At 38.8% G+C, this 24,930-nt stretch overlaps 1 non-coding gene across 1 annotated transcript; it reads left to right on the plus strand.

The window, feature by feature from the left end:
* Nucleotides 1–2,306: 2,306 nt before the first annotated feature.
* Nucleotides 2,307–2,378, plus strand: TRNAK-UUU (transfer RNA lysine (anticodon UUU)). Its single transcript has one exon. It is a non-coding gene; the product is annotated as a tRNA-Lys (tRNA).
* Nucleotides 2,379–24,930: the final 22,552 nt, after the last annotated feature.

Genomic DNA, 24,930 nt, shown 5'->3' on the forward strand with positions numbered 1-24,930 from the left:
TAACCTGAATTTAATCGAGCCTTTAGAACTGACTCTCAGAATGGAAAATACAGAGAAAAGAGGAACAAGTTAAACAAAACCATGAGAAAACTATCAGACAAATCGAAAGGTGGAACATTCTTAGAGATAATTGATCTGATCCTTCAAAGAATCAATGGATGATTTATGCATAAAAGAAACTTTAAGAAACCAATTAATTACTTTAACACTATCCTTGAATGATTCTGTTCTTTTTAAAGAAATGACTATCAAATGTATTTTAATAACAATTGTTGAAATTTGAATATGGGCTAAGTATTAGATGATATTTTTAGATTACTGTTAATATTATTAGCTGTGATAATCGTATTGTTTTTATGTAGGATAATGTCAATTTTTTTGGAGGTGCTGAAGCATTTAGGGAGAAGTGTCATGATGAAATGGTTCAGCAAGTATAGAAAAGGTTAACAATTCTTTTTAAAAAGTTTTTGTATGATTAAAGACTTACAACTAAAAATGGGTTTATTATTTGTTTTTCATAAACAGAGTTCTTTCTATATAGCCAACTTAATTTTTCAATCTCATGGAATTTTAGTACAATAACTTTGTTATCCAGAATTCTGGCTAGAGTCATTCTAGAAATCTGTATTTTCCAGATAACCAAGTTAACCCCTTATGTTACAAATGTAAAATGTTCTTCTGAAATTACTGTGAAATAATCAGCTCTGATAAGTAGAATTTACATAATATAATAGAATTTTTTCTTATTGAACCTAGGTCATTCTTATAAGCAATTGACATTGTGACACTGATGACAGGACAATTATGATTGAGTGAAGTTGATACCGATATATACCCTGGTACATATTTTCCTGAAACTCTCTGGTGTCAACTTAACCTGAGTCTTTTTTCTTTTTCTTTCACTTCTTCGGTAGTATTTGTTGAGCATGTACTTTGTGCCAATTATAGGTCTGGGTTCCAAGAATGAATGTTCAAGGGGCTAGATAAAGGTGCAGGAGCAGGAAAAGTGTATTTGGGGACAGACACACAGAGCCTGAATCTCTTAGGACTGGTGCAGAATCTCATTTGGGAACCAGGAGAAACAGGTCCATAAGAAGATGGAAATGTAAGGAAAGCTCAACCTCCCTGCAGAGGGATTCACAAACAAAGTAATTCTTTAGCTAAATCTTAAAAGATGGAAAAGAATTTGGCAGCTAGACAAGGAATGTGGAGTGTCAGATATTTTGAACATGTGTTACTATGAAGCTAGTGGTGTTTTCAACGGGGAGTGAAAAGAGATAGAAAGGTTGTCAGATCAGTTTTAATGAAAAAGATGAGTTCAGTGATGCCTAGATCAATATGATCGTATGATAAACTCTCTTACTATTGTATCATTGACAAGACAGCAATAAAGTCAGATATCATTTCTGTCTTCTTTTTTACCAGTCTTGTAAGAAAATGGGAAAGAAAGTTTAAGATAGGATCCAAGACTCCCTGGCTTCAAATACCGGCTCCACTGCTTACCAATTGAATAAGGTTGGGCAACTTGAGCTCTATGTGCTTGAGTTTCCTAAAAACTACCTCATAGGGTTAAGAGGTTGAAATGAGTTAACACACATGAAAAGCTCAGAACAGTGTCTGGGACAGTGTGTGTACTCAGTAAATATTAGTAATTCTTAAATTATTAAATGTTCAAGGGTGAGATGTCTTCAATTATTATTGCATGGCTTGATCAAATACATCATCTTATGACTGATTTTTAAATATTCTTTCTTTAATTTAAAAGTTATCCCTCCCATTTTGAAATATTCTTAATAGCTGCTCTAAAATAGCAATGGTATGTAGAATAGTATAATAGCAATAGTATTACTATTACGTCAAAGAAAATTTAAACAGACTGGCCAACGAAGCAAATGCTAAATAAAGAAAAGCAAAGTCTTCAGCGTTTCATTGCTGCTCCCATTGTGATTGCTATGGAAGCTCTGAAGCTTTCAGATTTAGAAGGCAAAATGTCCTTGGCTACCATCCCCAGCGTGTAGTTCTGGCTACCTCTAAACATGCCAGAAACGCCTGGAGAGTCCACCCGAGACATGAACTACATGAACTGCATTTAGTGGTCCAACAACATATGACCAATTGCTAGGATATCTATACACAGTCCTATTTGATCCTCCTGACTAAATTGTTACTCCTACTTTTTTCTCTATAGTATTCTAAATGTATCATAAAAATTTTTAAAAGATTGAGGAAAATTGCAGGAGGTAAATTTAACATCAGCAGAAAGGGTTTTGTGGGTTCTGCAGCTCTTCAGAACTAAGCCTGGGAATTCCCTGGTGGTCCAGTGGTTAGGACTCAGCACTTTTACTGTTGTGGCCTGGGTTCAATCCCCGGTCGGGGAACTAAGATCCTGCAAGCCACACGGCGCGGCCAAAAAAATAAAATAAATACATTTTTCTTAAAAGAACTAAGTGCTCTCTGGAGGAGAGCACATAAAGTGAGAACTGCAAAGCTCATCTCACTATGTCCACCCATACGATGTCGGGGGACATTAAAAAACCCTGTCTGTTCTTGAGGGTTATTAGCAATTACTCTGATCCACTTGTATCTTTCCCAGGTTCTTTATTTTCTCCTTCTCTGTTCCATGCCAGATCTTTCTGAAAGGGCTCTTAGATGCAGGAAAAACAATAAAAAGAAAAGGCAACATGGAAACCCGTGGAATCTGACCATGTCTCTCTTATTTTTGCTCTCCTCTGTCTCATCTTTAATTTTTATCCATTCTAGCCTGTTTGGAAAGGTGCATTGGATTCAAAATCTATGAGCAAAAATGAACGTACTATAAATAATCTTTTCTTTTCCTCTAAAAAGAATTTCAGTATCTTAGGCCACAAGTGGGACATGGTCAGTTCTACGATGTAATCAACTTTAAGAAATAGTGTAATATAATTTGCAGTGCCCTTCAGAGCATTAATACAAGCGGCATGAAACAATGATTTAATATTATAGAGCACTTCATTTCATCAACAAAAGTACCCATGCAGCCAGCAATGCTAACAAACGTGCACACTCAATTCAAATCTCACCAACCTGACATGCTTTTCATTATTATAATGTCAACTTCTCAAGAGCAGAATGGATGAAATGAGAGTTACCTAAGATTCATGAATGTTCGAGGGTGACCATCTTTCCTTTCATTCTGCCAGTGTGAAAGTCATTAATGACCCCTACCACCCTCTACAGCTTTTGCCTTTGTTCTGATTTGTTTCTCCAGCAGATGCAAAGAACTGCTGCTTCTTTTCCTCACACTGTCTTTTTCACCTTGGAGAAGAACTTCTATTAGCTTTCTGATCCAAAGCCTAGGAATATAAGCCTTCACTTCCAAAATGTACTAAATGCCTCAAAATATGTGTTCTAATCTAATTCTCTTTTTCATGATTTTTTCTTCTTTTTAACATGCTAAGGGTCTCAAACCAAAACATGCACCCAATATTGTACTTTATATTAGTAATATTTTCCACATTCACAATATTCTCGATCCAGAAACTCAGGAGAAAGTCATCTTTATTATAAGATGTGCTTGTATTCTACAGTGATGAGAGAGGATTTTGCTGTCCATTTCAGAGTAGCTGGTATAACATTATGTTAGGTTTCCTGGGACATTAATTATGAAATATCTTACCCCATTATCAGCATGTATGTCAATTATATGTTCTAGATTAGATGTTGTATGTATAGTCACTGAGTTCAAACAAAGTCCTGTAGCATCTTAATTATTTTTATGCCCCAGTGGGTACATGATATCCATCCACATCCATCTTCCAGTGTTATATATTCATTACTGCCTGGGAAGGAAGAATGAAAATTGCTACTGTTTGCGGGGTGGGGGGGGTGGCTGAGAAAATATATATATACAAGGTTATGATGGTTTTATATTTTTGGTGGTGAGGGAATTTGTTGTTTAGCATATCAGCAAAACTAGAGATATGTAATAAATAATTATAATATATAATTGTGTGTATATGTGTGCAAAATGTCAGTGCCCAAACTTGCTTGGCCTTGGGAATAAAACAGATGAAGCAAACAAGCTAAGGTTGATCCCTACAGGGCTAGAGACCGACAGGAACAAAAGGCAGCAAGTCCACGAAGGTGGGGTGAACGCCAGCCCAAGCAGAGCTCGTGCCACTATACTAGTACGTGGGAAGGATGTTGCTAAAGAAAATGTGGTGGTAGTTTTTAGACTCAGGTGGGTCACAAACCAGTGGAGCCTGTCCAAGTGATTGAACATCACATAGAAGCAAGGGTCATCTGTGTCTGGTTTATTTCACTTAGCTTGATGTCCTCCAGCTTCATCCATGGTGCCATGACTGGCAGGATTTCTTTCTTTTTTAAGGCTGAATAACATTACATTGTAGGTTTACACCACATTTTCTTTATCCAATCATTCGTTGATGGAAATTTAGGTTGATTAAAAATACTACGTGATACTACCTAAAAGATAAATCAAAAATAGTAGGGCTTCCCTGGTGGCGCAGTGGTTGAGAGTCCGCCTGCCGATGCAGGGGACACGGGTTTGTGCCCCGGTCCAGGAGGAACCCACATGCCGCGGAGCGGCTGGGCCCGTGAGCCATGGCCGCTGAGCCTGCGTGTCCGAAGCCTGTGCTCCGCAACGGAAGAGGCCACCACAGTGAGAGGCCCGTGTACAGCCAAAAAAAAAAAAAAAAAATAGTAAAACTCATAGAAGCAGAGAGTGGAGTGGAGGTTTTCAGGGTCTTGGGGGAGGATGAAATGGGGAGGCATTAGTCAAAGGGTAAAAAGTTTCACTAACTCAAGATGAATAAATCCTACAGAGCAGCACGCTGCCTATGGTTAACTCTATGATATACTTAAAATTTTGCTAAGAGGGCAGATCTTATGTTAAATGTTCTCATCACAAATAATAATAATAAAAAAAGATTGACGGAGGAAACTTTTGGAGGTGGTGGATAGATTTACGGCATACATTGTGGTAACGGTTTCATGGATAAGGTACTTCTCTGCAAACTTATCAAGTAGTATACATTAATTATGTACAGCTTTTTGTAGGTAAAGAAGTTTAAAATATAAATAAGGAAATAGATAAATAAATGAAGTAGACTTCAAATCCCTGAGGCATTAGGCAGGAGCATCTGGACCCAATCCAAGAGAGCTGGGATTCAACACCGTGTCCTGACCCTCGTTGGAAGACAAGTTCAGAGCCAGGCATCTGGACAGTCAAGCAGACTGAGCACACATGGGGTCACTGACCACACTGACAACGGACTTGAGGGCACCAGACGGTTTCCAGAAGGCACCCCTATGGGGGAAGACGCCCTGTAGGTTGCCAGAACCAACTCTTGATGCTTTGGGGCCCAGGATGAGTCTGGGAGAGCAGACCCTAATCCCCTGGCACCAGGCAGGCAACCTGGGCTCTGGGCACTCTCAGAGGAGAAAAAGCACGCAGAAGCAAAGCAATGCAAGTAAAACCATATGATGTCAGGAATTGTGGTAGATATTTAGAAGAAGCACACCCAGACAAACTCCTTCCTTTCAAATTCCACATGATGAGAAGCATGAATTTACTTAAACTTCAGCAGCGTAAGTCAGGAGAACACACCATTCCTCCAATGGTAAGTGAAGGTGACATAACTGGCATTCAAGGCTTTTACTGCCTAGGGTTCTGGGCACCTTTCATTTAGGGTGGAAATATTAGATGAAGAAAAGAGTGAAGGAAATACTTGAGGAGTATCCTACCCATTCTCAAGATAATGTAAGGAAAGGCCTGTGAGGTTCTCATGTTGCCATGTCAACAATGGAGTCAAAAATTTGAGACTATGCTCTAAGAACCATGTATGATGTTTTAGTATTTCCAACTTCCTCATCTTTGTTATTTTTATTTTCCTTGGTCTGTTCTCCTCAGAGATTCAAAGTTAAATGTCCATACAAATAATTGTTCCTAGGGCAAGCAGGAAATTGGACCTTTTTCTAAGGTAAATATTCTGGGATGCAAAAGCCCCAAGGGAACGTGGGTAAGAGTGGGTTTAACTAATAAGTAAACAAGCAAACATTTGTTCACTTCTTGGAGCATTTGCTGTGTATCAGGCACTATTCGAAGAATTGTATGGATACAGATACAAATGTAGATATGGATACAGATGTAGATGTGGCTGTAGACTTGGGGATGGAGATAGAGAGATCCAGATCCAGATATACAAATTCAAAGAGGAAGGGAAAGCAAGCGGAGCATCCGCTGCCTGCCCCCAGGAGGAGAAGGCGGCCAGGGAACCCGGGACAGAAAAGGAGTCCGAGGCTAAACTGTGAGGGTTTCCTACCTTTTCTAATTAGAACCCTTCCACTTCTCTGATGCTCAGGACAGAGCCTGGATTTGGGACCAACTAAGGTCAATGTCTATACCCCAGATCTGAAATCAGCATGATTTCTAAAGCTTCAAGAGCTTTTGGTCTTTCTGATCCCACTTGGAGAGGTTGAGTAACCCCCAAATGTTCTACCGTCTTACCTTTCAGTGAGGGAGACGCAGAGACAGGGACTCCTGCACCAAGTACGTGGAGCTGTGTCTCTCACACCGTGGAACATGGACCGAACACGTTGGCATCCCCTTCAGCCTTTTCATTTTATTTTTCGTTTTTTAGACTTCAAGTGTCTGGAGTTGAGTCATGGTAACTTGTCATCATTGGCCCAAAGAAGGTTCTTAATTCATTGCATTGCACTAATTTTGCTTTATTTTATTTTATACTTTCTCTGTTTTCCCTTTTGCCTACTAACTCAGTCCCCTCCCACCACAGGCACCCAGCCCTAGTATATTTAATTCATGTCTTTTCCATCCACCTTCTTTACGTGTACTTAGGTATAGGTACCTCACACATACGTGGCATATGCAACATTAATTCTATAATTAAGTTTGCATATTATTGGGGATTTTTGTTTTTTAACTAATTTAAATAGCATTGTACTATAAACCTTGTTCTTCTCCAAGTTTATTTGACGTAACATTGTATTTTGATAACTTCCGTGTTGCAAAGTGTAACCTTGGTTCACACTTCTGAATTCTGAAGAGCGTTCTATCCCATTCACGTGCCACATTTTACCTCTCTCTTCCCGACTGGCAGACACTCGGGTTACCACCGGCTTGCTGGTGCTACAGTAATTGGAAATAAAACAAAAGCAATTTATTAAGTTGATACAATTTTCTTCTGGAAAAAGAGGAGGTATTAAACAAACCAACGTTTTATGAATTGTAGGGGTATTCTTGAAAGTGATCAGAAGGCTGTAACAATCTCTGGAAAATTATCTCAGTTGCCACTGATTGCAGTTTACAAAGTGAGCTCTTCAGAAATTTGTTCTGCAAAGAGCAGAGTTGAAAAAGTGAACTATATTTCTTTATCGTAGGATTTCTCTGGGCGTTTAATATCTAAAGGAGCATATGGCTCTCTCCAAAGACATAAAGTAATGATATAAAATATTGCCTTAACCAGAATATCTGTGAACTTGTCAACTTGTCAAACTAGTGTTCCACAGAATATATTTCAGGAACCACTATCATATTGTTGTTATATCTTTTTAAAGACACAGTGATAATATTAGAACTGAATGAGATTCTCACCAAAAAAATTAAGCTTTGAAAAGAAACGATGTCCTTTTAAAGAGGAAAACATTTTGATTGTAGTTTGATGTTATTTGGTTTTTATCCAATATTACACATTTTATGGTCTCGTGGTTTCTATTTTTCCAACAGACTAAATCACAAATCTCTGCACAAAACCATGTTTAGGAGAATGTGCGACTGACTAGTTATTAACAGTGCTTATGCCTCGCTACTCTTTTTGCCTGATCAAGTCCACCAACGTAGGAGAACCAAATCCACTGCAAATGGTTAAACCAAGGAGGTAGGCTTGGAACTTGGTTGTGAGAACAAGAGCCCTCTACGTGCCTGTCTGCAAGGCCCAGGGTGCCCCCATTCCCCAGACCAGCGCTGAAGATGTTGGCCACACAAGTTCTATGAACCAGCACCTGCAGGGTGAGCACTTGTGTTTAACTGAGTTCAGGGTCAGCCAACTGGATTCAGTATGTTCAGTCTGAAAACACAAGCCATTGTTAAAAGGCAATGCATTGTTAATAAACGGGAGGACAATTGCCTGGGAACCTTCGGAAACTAGGTTTTCAGGTTTGGCTTCTCATCTAAACAAAACTCTGGAAACTGAACTTTAGGAGGGAAACTGGGAGCCATTATTTACTATATTGCGTTCAAACCCGAAATTTGCAATTTAACGAGCGAAGGATCGTGGCATGCATTTGGGGAAAGCAAGAGATGATTCCAAATAAAAGGCTATACATTAATTTATTTCATCTTTATCATTTATGTTTGTGAACTGCTAAAGCTATGCTTTATTTATTGCAACTCATCCATATATAATTCTCTGCAGTTTATAAAACAGCATCTAACATTTCCACCCCAAATTTATAAATTGCGTTGATTTATTTCTGTCTCTTAAGCCTAAAACCATTTATTACAACAACAAAACATCCTCGTATTCTGGTGATCCAAGAACAAAGTCGACCCACTTACTGTGTGGTGAGCATTGACAGATGGCCCAATGGGGTGATAGCTTTGATTTTAATGTGTCTTAAGAGAGCAAATGAAGCAAAGGCAATCTTCATCTCATGTGAAAAGTTGGATTTTTGTGTGCCTTGTCGGCAACATTGAGGTGCAATTCTCACAGTACTTCACTGATTTTCCACTCAACCATGACCATTCAGATGGCAAAAAGCAGGGTCAAAGAATTTTTAAAGCTTTTTTTTTTTTTTTTTTTCCTGTTTGTCTATAAAAGTACAAACAGAATCAACTCTACTTACTTCGGTGGTCGTCAGTGGTTTGCCAGTACCAAGTCTTTAGGCGTTTCACAGATTATGAAGCTTTAATTTTACATGAAATGAAGTGGTTTTATAAAGAGAATCATTAACATCACAAAGACGGGGAGAATAAAAATTCTTCACACCTCCCCACCTGTGATTTTAGCATATATCATGGATGACAAAGCATTTTGCGTTACTTCCTTTAAGCTCTGAAAGGAGACAGGCTTCAACAGCAGGACATGAAACAATGCTTGTAATAGAGCTATGAAGTCTGGCTGCTGTAGGATGGCAACTGGGCCTCAGCTTAACTTTAAATACAAAGTACCCTTTCCATACGAAGATTAACTTCTTCATCCTCTCCCAGAGGATGAAAGATGGAGAAAGCATTTGGAGAGGGAGGAGGTGACAGCTAAGCTCTACAGGGACTTTAGCCACTAGATAACATTTAAACAAGTGGAGATACCAACCCCGTGTGTTTCAAATTTGTACTTCTGTCATACAAATATTAATCACAATCAGTACAAGCCGTGAGACCACTGGTCTGGTATATTATAGTGCAGTCCTTGAATATACACAGATATAAATTTCTCAGGTCTGTAATTTAGTTGGTGTATCTGTGTTTACTTTTCACTTTTCAATACAATAAAATAAAACAAGAATAGGTTTTGGAGTTGAGTCAGAAAGTCCTGAATTTTCACCTGCTTTGTCAAATTAGGAAGCAGGCGTAGCTCTTTCAGCCTGTCTCCATCTCTGAAATGGGAATAATAATATGACCTATTTTGCCAACTTCTTACACCAATTAGATTATCTATCAGAAGTGACTAGTAGTGTCTTACATTCAATAAATTTTAGTTCACTTAGCACATGTGGCTAATATGCTACAAGAAGCTTTCTATTCAAGGTCTACTTGTTAGCAACATGAAGCATTCTCACATTCAAGGGAGAATGCACATCCATGTAACACAACGCTCCTAGCGCCATACTGCTCCAGCGCGCACGGCAGCCAAGTGATTGCAAGTTCTGTACAAGGACATCCTGCTAGAGAATAAAGGCAACTTCCCAGTGATCCAGTATTCTATGGTGTCACGTTTGACTGACAGGGTAACGATGTGTGGCCTCCTCCAAGTCCATGCTTCATCTGCTAACCTCAGCATTTCGGAGCATTTCAGAGTTTATTCGCGTGTGCTGCTGCGTGGTGGGAAGCGGAAAATGAAAACTCCAGCATGCCATCACCTGGAAGGCCACAGATGCTCACTGGAAAGTGAACACTGAGTGCTCATGAATGGAGTTGCAAACGCTGACAAGATAATTGCAAATATTGCGAAAATGAAAAAAAACATTTCACCCAGTCTAAAGGAAGGAAAGCCCAGAGTCTTCTATCTCCATACTCATTCTGGCAAGGCTCTGAAAACAATTACTTTTTCTTCCCATGGCCTTACCAAGCACCTAACTGCCTTGACTTCTCCCATGAAGCAGCGTTATTTACTCTTTCAGATGAAAGAAGAGCTCTGAGGTTAATACTGGACTTTGCCTCCCTTCCCCCAGCAAGAAGACTAAATTGTAATAAATAAATAAATATGCACTCTAGGCAAGTCCCTAGCTCACTGCTTGCTTTTTTCCCTCAACAGAGAAGAGCCAGACAAAAAGGACCTCCTCTGTCGAGATGAGCACAGAATATATTGTCCACTTTTTACTTTCAGCGTAATAGGCGAGGCCGATATGACAGGACCCTGAGACCACAGGCACCAGCTGGCACTGTCCAGGCAGACCAGGACCACAGCCAACTTGCCTCCTGCCTATCCTGAGGGCTAAGGATGGAGCAAGAGACTCTGGCATCACGCACATGGGCTTTACCAAATGAATAGAAATGAAAACATTTGACAGAAATAGAAATTTTTATAGGTACAATTCTTTTCTCTTTTGATGAGAATTTTAAGATCTATTCTCTTGGCAACTTTCAAATATACAATACAGTATTATTAACTATATCTCCAGGCCATAAATTACATCCCCAGGACTTATTTCTTTTATGACCAGAAGACCACCTTCATCCATTTCACCCACCTCCCACCCCTCACCTCTGGCAACTCCCAATCTGTTCTCTGTATCTAAGAGTTCAGGTTTTTTTTTTAAAGATTCCACATATAAGATCATAAAGTATTTGTCTTCCTCTCTCTGATTTACTTCACTTAGCATGATGCCTCAAGGTCCATCCATGTTGTTGCAAATGGCAAGAGTTCCTTCTTTTTATGGCTGCGTAATATTCCATTGAATATATATATATTCTTTATCCATTCACTTATCTATGGACACAAAGTTGCTTCCATGTCTTAGCTATTGTAAACAATGTTGCAATGAACATGGGGGATGCCGATATCTTTTCAAAGTAGTGTTTTTGTTTCCTTCAGTTTAAATTACTTGCATAGAATTGAATAAAATACTTGAATAGAATTGCTGGATCACATGGTAGGTTTATTTTTAATTTTTTGAGGAACCTCCATACTGTTTTCCACAGAGGCTGCACCACTTTACATCCCCACCAAGAGCACACAAGGGTTCTCTTTTCTCTACATCCTCACTGACACTTGTTATTTCTTGTCTTTTTGATAATAGTCATTTTAAGAAGTGTGAGGTGGGGACTTACCGTGCAGGGGATGAAGGTTCGAACTAAGATCCCACATGCCATGGGGCAACTAAGCCCACATGCCACAAATACTGAACACGCACACCTCAACTAGTGAGCCCATGTGTCGCAAACTACAGAGCCCATGTGCTCTGGATCCCATGCGCCACAACTAGAGACAGAGAGAAAAAAGAAGTGTGAGGTGATACCTCACTGTGGTTTTGATTTGCATTTTCCTGATGATTAATGTGTTGAGCACCTTTTCATATATCTGTTGGCCGTATGTCTGTATGTCTTCTTTGGAAATATGTCTATTCAGATCCTCTGCCCATTATTTAATCAGATTTTTTTTTGCTATTGAGTTGTGTGAGTTCTTTATATATTCTTGATATTAACCCATTATCAGATATATTATTTGCAAATACTTTCTGACATTCTGTGGGCTGCCATTTCATTTTGCTGATGGTTTTCTTTCCTGTACAGAATCTTTTTAGTTTATTGTAGACCCACTTTATTTTGGTTTTGCTGCCTTTGCTTTTGGTGTCAAATCCAAAAACACTGATGTCAAGGAGTTTACCTAGGTTTTCTTCTAGGAGTTTTATGGTTTCAGGTCTTACATTCAAGCCTTTAATCCGTTTTGAGTTAATTTTTGTGTATGGTGTCAGGTAATGGTCGAGTTTGACTCTTTGCATGAGGCTGTCCAGTTTTCCCAAAACCATTTATTGAAGAGACTGTCCATTCCCCTTCCCCAGTGTATATTCTTGGCTCCTTTGTCATACATTAATTGAATATATATATGTGGTTTTATTTCTGGGCTCTCTATACAGTTCCATTGATCTATGTTTCTGTTTTTCTGCCAATACCGTGTGGTTTTCATTATTACAGTTTTGTAATATAGTTTGTACTCAGGAAGTGTGATGCCTGCACCTTTGTTCTTCCCTCTCAAGATTGCTTAGGCTATTTGGGGTCTTATGTGGTTCCATGATGCCACTGGAATTTTTTTTTTTTTTTTTTGAGGTACGCGGGCCTCTCACTGCTGTGGCCTCTCCCGTTGCAGAGCACAGGCTCCGGATATGCAGGCACAGCAGCCATGGCTCACCAGCCCAGCCGCTCCGTGGCATGTGGGATCCTCCCGGACTGGGGCACAAACCCGTGTCCCCTGCATCAGCAGGCGGACTCTCAACCACTGCGCTACCAAGGAAGCCCCACTACTGGAATTTTGATAGGAATTACAATGAATCTGTAGATTGCTTTGGGTAGTATGGCCATTTTAACAATATTAATTCTTTCAGTCATGAGCATTAAATGTCTTTCCATTTATTTGTGTTGTCTTCAACTTCTTTCATCAATGTCTTAGAGTTTTCAGTGTACACGTCTTTCACCTCCTTGATTAAATTTATTTCTAGGTATTTTATTTTTTGATGCAATTGCAAATGGAATAGTCGTCTTAATTTCTGTCTCTTGTAGTTCATTATTAGCATATTGAAATACCACAGATTTTTGTATATTGATTTTGTATCCTGCAACTTGACTAAATTTATTTACTAGTTCTAACAGTTTTTTGGTGGAGTCTTTGGGGTTTTCCATATATAATAGCATGTAATCTATGAATAGTGAGTTTTACTTCTTTCTTTCTGACTTGGATGACTTTTATTTATTAAAGATAAATCTTAAGTTATTCTAATATGCGTTTTCTCCCCCACCTAGTTTGGAAACTACTGCTCTGTTTTATGTACAATTGAGGACTTAAGGGATTCACTTATTTATGCACTAGAATGAACCGAGATCTGTGTTTGAGATAAAACTTGCTTTATATGAGGGGACTTCATTGCCCAACTCTGTATGAATGCAGGAGAGGCCATCTGCTCAGGTAAGATGTTTGTTTGGCCACTTATTTTTCATAGACTCATATTAACCCAAACCTCTGCTCAAGGGTTTTCAATGAATATGAGTCTGCCTTAATTAACAGCATGGAGGTCCCATATACTATATACTAGTCAAAGACTGTATCCTTCAGATACCCAACATTCTATCAAAAGCCAGGCTGTGAGAAAAAGAATTTAACAGAGGATGGCACAAAGTCAACAAGCTTCCATTCATCCATATTTTCCAAATTGTACTTTTTATTTTAATTGGGGTAAAATTCACATAACATAAAATTAACCATTTTAAAGTGTGTAACACAATGGCATCTAGAAAATTCCTAATACTGTGCAACCATCACATCTATCTGGCTCAAAACATTTTCATCAACCCCACAAGAAACTCAATACCCATTAGACAATCTTTCCAATTCCCCCCAACCCACCTCCTAGTAATCACTATTGGCAACCACTAATTTGCTTTGTGTCTCTACGGATTTACCTATTTTTGGAATATTACACATAAATAGAATCATACCGTATGTGACCTTTTGTTTCTGGCTTCTTTCACTTGGCATGTTTTCAAGGCTTATCCATGTTGTAGCCTCTGTCAGAACTTCATTCCTTTTTATAACTGAATAATATTCCATGGTATAGATATACCACATTTTGTTTATCCATCCATCCACTGACAGACATTTGGGTTGTTTTTACCTTTTGCCTGCTGTCATTAGTGCTGCTATGAGCATTCCTGTATACGTTTTGTCTGAATATCCATTTTCAATTATTTGGAGCATTTATTTATGAGTGAAATTGCAGATAGATAGATGATAGATAGATAAATAGATAGATAGATAGATAGATAGATCTTGTGAGACTCTCAAATTTCAATTCCTTTTTAGAAGATACAGTGAATAAATAAGTCATAAGATCCTTTCCCTTGCCTCCAGGTAACCAGAGAAACACTGTAGATGATAAATAATGTTAACTCAAGCAACATTTCCTGTCTTTCCTGTCACTTTGTCTACTTTTTGCATATTTTTCCTCCTTTTGGAAGCAACTACTTACCCACCATCAGTATCTAATCCCCACACCCAACACCTCTCTACAAAGTGTACACTTCGTTCTTAAATCCCATGCCTTCCAGACATGGCTAAGGAATTAATGTAATGATTAATGGATTTCATATATATGCTTATGTTGTCCATGTTTATTATGTGCCTTATCCCACATAGAAAACATGTACATTTAATAAGTATTTTCAAAGTCTTGTTAAAAAAAGAAGAATATTAATTTATGGCATATTAGATACCATGGCAGAGACAGTGAAGAGGACACTTTAAAAAAAGAACAGCTGTGCCTATTCCAATGCATCTCAGAGAATGCCAATATGCAGCTGTCTGCTCCTTCTTCATGAAAAGTTAGACCTAACTGGAATATTTGCATTCAATGAAGCAAAGAATCTCCTAAATTTCTTGACAATATCTGTGAGATTCAAGGGTTTCCCAAGCAATCCATTTGGGAACTGTAGATTTTTAGGAACTACATTTCAAAGCAATACAGTTGAAACTACATATAGTTTAAAGTTATACTTCTCAGATCCATTATTTTTGCAAAGCTCCAGTGGAAAGAGCTTTAGAATTGAAAAACATCTTAATTAGCATTACATTGCTGAGAAATTAATGAAATGTGTGTCTTTATTGTTCTTGGGAATAATTAAAATCAAGAAGGCTACAGCTGACTACTCATGAGGATGAATATTACCCTACACAAATTTGCAGTAAGGCCAAAAAGTGGAACTTGAGCTTCTAACCTATCCTTTCCCCTCTTCTTCCTTCCACTATCTCTACCAGTGCAGAACATGCTAGCCCACATCCTTCCTTTACGCAGAGGAGATCACCTACTCCGTCCCTTTTTGGGTGTGTAGAAATCTCCACCGGCTATTCTGAGCCTCGAGTCTAGCATCCAGGCTTACCAGAGCTAGAATAGGGAAACACCTCCTGCCAGGTGACATTTACCACGTGGTACAGGGGGAATTGTACCGGGGTTCCAAGAGCACATCACAGCTACTGTGCCCTCAGCAGCCCTGCCCAACCATTGAAGTTGACTGTACTGGATGAGACAGTGGATTCATGCCTATAGTATTAGAAACCTGAAACTCAGCATCCAAGTCAGATTCAAGTTCCACTGGTTTTAATACTCTTGCCCCTACTAACCAAGCCCAGAATAATCTCTCCTTCCTCTGAACTCTCAACACACATTACACCATGTATCCGACCTTGGCAAATATGCCTTTGTATTCTTTGTGTTTCATTTCTCCTAATAGTTTGAGATTATCATATTTTCTGGCTTTTATTTATCCCACTTTGGCCAATGTATCAGGTGCAGTGTTATTAAATGCAAGATCAGTAGCTGTAAATTGATTATATATGTGCGTATATATGTGAGATGAGCTATTTGAAACTTTAGGATGTGTTAGCACATGGACTGCATATGCCAGCAACCTTAAGCAACCTGAGCTATAATATAACCCTGATCAATTACAAAGTGCTATTTCAATAGTTTATATTTTTGTTTTTTGAATTTTCCGTGTGCTTCAAATGCACGACACAGAAAAGCCATTTTAATGCAATGCCAAAGCCACGCCTTTGTATAATTTGTGAATAACCAATCTTATATCTTTGTATCAAAGCTATGGTCCCTTCTGTTCCTGGGCAATTTAAAATTGCCTTTTGGGGAAAGGGGTCTGGCCCTTTAAGAACGAGGATTAGGTATGGGTATAAAACTTGAATTTCATGTATGGTAGCAAAGGATACTGTACGTTCAAGTTCAAGCCTCAGTTCCAAAAGGTTGGGAGCTGATCAGGAGTGAGCCATAGGAAAGATATTTTCTCCGGGTAGAAAAAGGGCATCGTTCTCCATGGATGTGCATACGGCATGGTCCTCATAGCCACAGAATCATCTCATTTTAGCAATGGTGAAGATTCAGGGGCGAACTTACCTGATCCTCTCATTGTACAGATAAGTAAACTCTGTCTAGCTCTAAGCACCTGCTCCCCTGCCTCCCACCCCTCCTCAGTCCAGCAGGATTACACCAAACAGCGGTCCTGGCCTCAGGGATGGGGAGATTCACCTCGCCTCTTCTAAAGCCCCACTGCTTCCCTTGTGCTGTCACTTCACTTTATCCCTCTTCATCTCCTCCAGAAGGACACCTTAAGATTTCAATTAATTTATTTTCATGTCTACTTCCAGTCTGTGGGACATGTTTGACCTAGCAAGTAATTTGAAGACACGCTTGGTAACTCATCTGACCCTCAGTTGTGACATGACCTTGAAACAAAGTTCCAACTACCTCGAAACAAAGTTCCTCTCTAGTTCTAGACTTGCACTGTCACATATGGCAGCCACATGTGGCTACTGAGCCCGTGAAATGTGGCTGGTCTAAACTGACAGGTACTCTAAGCATAAAATACTTCAAAGATTCAGTATAAACAAACTTTAAACTATTTCAATAGTTTTTTATGATTCCAACTTTTAAATAGTATTTTGAATGCATGGAGTAACCAAATATTATTAAAATTAGTTTTATCTGTTTCTTTTTGCTTTTTAAATGTGGCTACTACAAAATTTTAAATGACCCATTTGTGACCTACATTATCTTTCTATTGGGCAGCATTGTTCTAGGGTCTTAACTGGTTTCCCAAATTCTGTTCACCGCACCACTTACATCAGAATCAGGGTGCGTGTACCCCCATGTTGATCTCAGCATTTTTTATAATAACTAAGATATGGAAACAACCTTAGTATCCATTGATGGATGAATGGATAAAGAAGATGTGGCATATATACACAATGGAATGTTACTCAGCCTTAAGAAAGAAGGAAATCCTGCCATTAGCAAGACATGGGAACATGGGTGGACCTTGAGGGCATTATGCTAAGGGGAGTAAGTCAGACAGAGAAAGACAAATACCGTTGGATCTCGTTTATATGTGGAATCTAAAACAAACAAATAAAAACCAAGCTCGTATACCCTTTCTAACAGCTTGCCTGAGAGTTTCAGACTTAACTAGCCAGCCCCTACAATCACAAAAGCCAATTCCTTAGGATAAATCTCTATCCTACTGATTCCATTTCTCTGGTAAAACTCTGTCTCTGAGACACTTAGGATATAGCAATAAAGATGATTTTTGAAAAAAACAAGACCAAGCTCATAGATACGGAGAACAGATTGGCGGTTTCCGGAGGACAAGGGGTAGAGGGTGGGCAAAATTGGTGAAGGGAGTCAAAAGATACAAACTTCAAGTTATAAAATAAGTAGGTCATGGGACTGTAATGTACAGCATGGTGACTATAGTTAATAGTGCCATTGTGCATGTTTAAAAGTTGCTAAGAGAGTAGATCTTAAGAATTCTCATCACAAGAAAAAAAAATTTGTAATTGTGTTGGATATTAACTAGACTTATTGTTATGATCCTTTCACAATATATATAAATATCAAATCATTACATTGCACAGCAGAAACTAATATATTGTTAAACGTTAGTTATATTGCATTAAAGAAAAAGAAGGGGGGATGGAAGAAGCAGGGGCTCTTTTTACTAATTTAGACAGCCAGGCTGCATCCCAGATTTACTAAAACTCATCTTGAGGAACAACGTCCTGGAATCTGCATTTTAACTGGCTCTTGCACTGATTCTTCTGCCCAACAAAGCCTGGGATCAACGACCTAAGATGAGCTTCAGATAATATTTCACTTCCTCTCTGCTGGTCACAAGGGAAGCAGAATGATGAGTCCAGAAATGGAACATTAAAAAGACAAAACAGCCTTAATCTCGTTAAGCCTACCCATCTAGTGAGAGATGACCCACAAAGGAGTTGGACACTGAAATGTAGCAAAGTCCCAAAGCAACAGAATTACATTCATTTGCTCTGAAATGCTTCCAACCCTAGGCGTGGGGGTAATAGATGCATGCGGGTAGCGGGCAGGAGCAACCGGTGGCTATTGCACAGACTTCTGAGTTAGAGCTGGATCCAAGTGTCTGTCCCTCCAATCAAGAGCTGTTTCTGCTGGGAATGACACCTCCACTTCTGAGAGTCCCTGTTCTCATTAGCAAAGCAGAGAAAGTAATGCCTACCTCATAGCTTGTTGTGAGATTTAAATTAAAGGATGTAAATGAAATGCCAGACACATGTGTAATAAACATTCAACAAATGGTAACAAGTTTTATTCTCATTAATGTAGGTTGCAGGATGAATTTCTTCATTTAGTCTTAAACATAAAAATAGGGTTAAATATGATTAGAATAAACAGCATCATTTAAATATTGATATTCATGATAAAGATTCAGATGATACCTAGATATTTATGCTTTTAAAATATTGCTCTAGGGGACTTCCCTGGTGGCACAGTGGTTAAGAATCCGCCTGCCAATGCAGGGGACACAAGTTCAATCTCTGGTCAGGGAAGATCCCACATGCCGCGGAGCAACTAAGCCCGTGTGCCACAACTACTGAGCCTGCGCTCTAGAGCCTAAGAGCCACAACTACTGAGCCTTTGTGCCACAACTACTGAAGCCCACACACCTAGAGCCCATGCTCCGCAACAAGAGAAGCCACCGCAATGAGAAGCCTGCACACCGCAACCAAGAGTAGCCCCCGCTCGCCGCAACTAGAGAAAGCCCGCGCGCAGCAACGAAGACCCAACGCAGCCAAAAATAAAAAATAGAATTAAAATATTGCTCTAAATTGTGCATCATTTGTTTTAAAGCTTAGCAATTAGAAACTATTTTCTGGGCTTTATCATTTACATAAAATTTCTTAACTGAAAGGCATAGCTGAATGACTCGTATTAAATTTCATTTTATTCATCTACAGTTACATGAAACCTTACGATTCAAGCCATGGAGACGTTTCCAGTCTTACTCTTCATCTGGAATCAATTAGCAAAATTTTAGGCAAGTCCCTGGAAAAAATAGTATCTAAGAATCTAACTTTGCTAATTAAAAGCAGCACGATCATTATTGTATATATAAAGGAACAAATCTGCTTGTGCATAAAGAAATGCAATAGCATCCAAAATCTAAACTGAGTCTCAATTCCCTCTGATCTCAATGGAAGTAAAATAGCCACAGATGCTACATCTTGCCCCTTGGGTCTGGATCAGCACCGTGACAGAGGTGTCCGATTGATCAGAGTGTCAAGAGCCATGAGGCTGTAGAAAGTAGAGAGGAGGCTAGGAGAAGAGTAGAAGCTTATTGATAGGGGTAAACTAAGAGTGAGGTCCAGAAAAAAAGATAGAGGTCAGATCAGGGGTAGAGGTGATACTGTGGTGGGAAGATGGAGTGGGTTGGGGCCAGGTTGATGGGTTTGAGTCTGAAATGTTGAATTTTGTTGTCTTTCGCAAATACTATGACTTTGGGTCAATTGATTTTTAAAAATTGCTTGATAAATTGCATATGCCTTGTATATTTCTCTCTCCTACCTTTAATTTCCGTTTCCTGGTAGTCAAGTTGCCTGACCTTCACCCTTGCCGATTCTTTCATTCACTTATTCATTACATAAATATTTATTTTGCTTTTATCTCTACTATTTTTCAGGCATTCTGATTGCTGCTGGGGACATGAAAATTAATAAAACATGGTCCCTGTAGGAGATAGTCATTGAAATACATAAAGCAGAGGTATGTATAAGGGCTCACAGAAGCACAGAAAAGGTCTCTAACTCTGTGAAAGGAAACCAGGCAAATTGAGATGATATTTGAATTGAGTCCAAAGGTGTTCACAAGAAAAGCCAAACGGAACAAGTCACTCTACACTTATGAAGCAGCAAGGTCAATGACATGGAGACAAGACAGGCCAGGGTACATTCAGAGAATGACAGATGGCTTGTGTGGCATCCAGGATGCACAGAGGTGAAGGGACAGAGGGGAGGTGGGGAAAGTAGGCACAAGAGAGATTCATTCGTAAGAGGTCTTGCTTATGCTAAGGAGAGGGGCTTCATCCTATACAAATGAAAGAGTATAAACCAGAGTTAATAAAATGGAATTTGCATTTTAAAGGAGTCACATCAATTGCAGGTGATAATGAATTAGAGAGAAATGAAAGCTAGAGAAAGAGAGATAGCTTAGTAAGAGGTTGTCAGAAGGATTCAGGAAAGAGTCGATAGTGCCCTAACCTATGCCAGCAGGCGGAGCAGAAAGTGTGGAGAGATATTTTAGGAGGTAGCCTTGACCTGGACACCATCTATTTCCCCCCTAAGATACACAGCAGTGGAGGGATCATTGAATCAACGGGTCCTTCCATATGCAGAACACTGTAATAGTCAAAAAGAGAGTCAGAGGCTCATGCTTTGAAGAAAAAAGGCTAATAAGACAAAGGCAAACAGTGGATCTAGTTATGTTTTATTAAATGCAATGCAGTAATGGACAGAGGACCTGGGGGAACCCTCACTGTTATCCATTGTAGCTTCTCCTTGCTGGTGTTGGATAGACGGCAGAATAGGAGGTGGAGGAGAGAAAGGACCATTTATGAGCTTGTGTATTGATCAAGTGTTTAAAATGTGGCATTATTATGCATTGTGTGTTTTAAGAGACAATAAAAAAGAAAATTGCTGTAAATTGAAGTTACTCCTAAGAATAATAATGACTTACTGAATCCCAAGGAAAAGCAACCAGGTTACTTCAAAAGAAATATATAAATTTATTAATTTTGAGGCTATTCAACAATTTCTTTGAGAGAAACTGATGAATTCTTAATATATTAATTCTAGAAGCTTAGAAGTCCCAGGAATTAGATTTCAAAGGATTTTCAGATACTGATTTCTTACAAATCACATTTTAATCACACTTTTAATATATATTCTTTGTTAACAAACTGGAAATTGATCTGCTGTCTTTTTCGATTATTTTGTCCATGAATCATTGCCATAATAAATTAGCAGCAGCATATGAAATTGGGGATGGATGAAAGGTTTGCATTCACCCTTTTCCAAATGCACAAAAACCCCACATTTCCTATTTCATGGAATGCCACTCCCTCTCCCTCTGAAATCCTTTGGAGCAATGAGCCTTTAGCCTTCCAGCTTCTCTCTCCCAGAGAAGAGGACTCAGGAGGACGGCAATGTGTGGATGCCAGGTGTGACTTTCTCCTAACACCTCGGGCACATCTCAGGAGTTAAAACACTGGCTGGATTATCAACACTGGACACCTGCACACAGGTGAACATGTCTGAGAAAGTGGCTCCATCCTTGTTCTCTCACGTCTCATGTCTTCACTTGGTTGGCCACAGTTAGGCTGGTAAATATGGGTTAAACTTTTCAGAACTCTTCAGTATTGAGTCCAAAACTAGATGAAGACTGTTGCTTTAATGAATGACAGAACAGCCCAGACCAGGGGTCTTTTCCAAAAAGATGGCATTTAGTGGTCAGAAGAGGCAGGTAAGAAAAATTCAGAGGTCAATGGTACCTCACAGAAGCATGGTTTGGCCAACTGGGTAGACAATGGCACCTACCAATTGCTAAGGTCCACAGGGGAGGAGCATGTCTGGGGAGAAAACTGTGTTTGACATACTTGTAGGACATGCCCAGTTGGATTCAGGATTGGAGGGTGAAAAAATCTGGAAAGAATATATAAATTCGTGAATTATTAGATAATGGTTGAAGAAAAGGATGTGGAATCAGCCCATCATAATTTCTTTCAAAAAGGAGGAGGGAAGAAAAACACGGATCAATTTCTTTTCTTCTCTAATCCTTAAAAGTAGAACATCCATTTGAGCTTGATGCTACTGAATGACAACCAAGAGTAAAATTATTGTACCTTTTTTCCTTTTCTAACTTTTTAACGTGGAGGTTTTGAAAAAATTCTTCAAAGCAATCCAGTGTGTGTTTGTCACAGCCTCTAGGTGATATGTTCTTGGTGAGAAAATACTGATATTTTCTCTAAACCAAGCTTGGCGAGGCAAACTTATTGTAGAAAAATACCTATAAATAACTAACAGACAACTTTCTGTTTTAGCCTGTCCACTGTGGCAGAAACATATAACAATAGCATACCACTAAGACATGAAATCTTCACCCCTCATTATCCTTAAGTGCATGCAACTTCAATTAAATTGTTACTATAAGTACTGTCCTGCTCTAATCTAAAAAAGAAATTAAGATCAAGCAGTCTGATCACATAGTCTGATCGTATGGTACAGTTCGCATTATAAGAAGCCCACAGTCCTGATGTAAACACTTCCCTGAACTACTTCAGCCAACATCTGACTTCTCCCTCTAGAAATGCAATGTCTTCATGCAAAACAACCAAAGAAGCATCTCTTCTAATACACCCGCTATTTTGCAGGGGATGTAGTCTTTATTTTTAAAAAACAAATAAAAATGTTAAAATCCTTATAATCTCCTAAAACAAGAATTGTAGGGATTCTGAGATAAGAACTGACAGGGCTGCCTGGCATTTCCCTGTGCTAAGCGATGCATCTCCTGGAAAAATGTTGTCGTTTTTTGGAGTTGTTCTAAAAACAAACAGAAGGATGGGGAGAGAGTGCTGTTATAGATTTCCCACCAGCAAGGGATCAAGATTGATTTCTGATTCAGTCCTGGGAGGAAGATGACACTTTGGCAAAGAGCAAGTAGAAGGTTTCTAAAGCCTTCCTTTCACTCTCCCCTGACCAGCCATGGGGTTAAGAAGCAAGTACAGACCTGTCTGCTAGTCCCCAGTTCTCTGAGTTTCAGTAGCCCCGTCTGTAAGACAAGGGCACAAATACATGTGATTGATTTTAGGCATGTGAATATCAGGTAAAGTACAATGAAGGGTTATTATCATGTCTCCTTGGACAGAAATTATAACTGAGTCTCAGAGGTTGGGGTCACACTTATGAAGGGCTTGTAGGGCACTGGGATGCACAGAGGTACACCTGCTTCTGCCTTAAAATGCGCGCAAAGAATGTAGGGTTTTGCACAGAGTCTACGTTTAACTCTTCCTCCTTGAAAAAGAAGGGGAAAAGAGATAAAAAGACAGAGGGAACTCAGCGTGTATCATTTCTGAGAAATCATTGTGGTTCAGCCATGCATACTTGTGGTCAGGAGATGTCCCAACATCCATCACAAAAATGCCCAGTCACTGGACCTTGCAGCATCTCCCAGTCTTGTGCTCAGAATATATACCAGGCGACAGTGTTTCAGTTATGGCCATGCAGCCGCCAGGTAAAAAGTTAAAGTGAAGCCGCAGGGATATAAAACTTGTTTGAGTATAGAAAGCACCTCACCTTGCTTGGGGCGGTGAAGGAACCAGATTGACCCAGAGGACTTCCTGAAAACTGGGTAAGATATGGTCATTGCTTGAACCAGGAACTATAAGATGTGACTTTTCTGCTTGGTTTTGTGGAATCTGCTTGGTTTCAGGAATTTCTTAGGAAAAACACAAAGTCATCAACAATGAGAGCTGTTCTATCATTTAGGATGCTTACAGGGACAGAAAATCCTCCCCAAATTGATTTTAGGGTTTAAAAAAAAAAAAGAACTAGGCACCATAACTGAAAAAAATCAAAGACATGGTCAGCTTCAGGGCAACATGGCCCAAGGTTCAGATACTGTTACCAAGTCCCAATTCCCATCCATGATGGCTTCATTTTCAGCAAGCTCTCCCTTCAAAGGCACAAGTTCACACAGCACATTTACACTTCATTTCCTCACATTCAAATCCAATGAGAAAGAGCGAGAGTATATTTCCCAGAACTGGCCAAAATCGCCTTTGCCTTATGAATCTAGAACAATCAGAACAATTGCAGTCTCTTACTTTGCTCCACTCATGAACTTTAGGACTCACTCTGATATCACAGAGGCTCAATTTTTTTTATGTTATAATATTGAAATTTCTTCTATAAATAAAATATGGTTCAGAACTGGAAAACAAGTCATTATGAAGAAGCTTACAAAATAGATGTAAATATTTCATTTATTTGCCTAGAAACATACATCTCAGGCTCGTTTTTTTTTGTTTGTCTTAACATCTGATCCTCAAAACTCTTCCCATTAAATCAGCATTAAAAGTCAACAAAATTATTAAACCTTCATCTGTTTACTGAAACAAATTTCAGAATTTAATCTTCCATTTCAAACTAAATCTCTAGTGGTCTACATACTGTAAACATTAATTAAAAGCACACTCTGGAAAGAAGAGATAAATTGGCTGGGGTACACACATTTGAGAGTCAAAATGTAGGAAACGTTTCCAAAGCAAGTAATTACTTATAATGCCTATTTCTTTTAATATCTACGTTATTGGTAACTGACGGATTATTTTATGCATTACCCCATGCCACATAATATTCTTGATGTAGACAATTGTTGCTTTTTAAGATTTTATATTTTAAAATCATATATTTTATAAGTATAAAATTATATATATAATTATATAGTATAATTATAATATAATTTATATATAAATTATATGTATATGTATAAAATTAATTATATTTTATGTATAAAATCATATATGTATATTTTATATGTATAATTACCTCGGATGGACATATATTTTATATGTCCATCCGAGGTAATTATTTTCTAACTGAATTATATATT

This window comes from Aethalodelphis obliquidens, unplaced genomic scaffold (assembly GCF_003676395.1).
Source record: "Aethalodelphis obliquidens isolate GAN/ISIS:26980383/991018 unplaced genomic scaffold, ASM367639v1 scaffold33, whole genome shotgun sequence".
Taxonomy (NCBI): domain Eukaryota; kingdom Metazoa; phylum Chordata; class Mammalia; order Artiodactyla; family Delphinidae; genus Aethalodelphis; species Aethalodelphis obliquidens.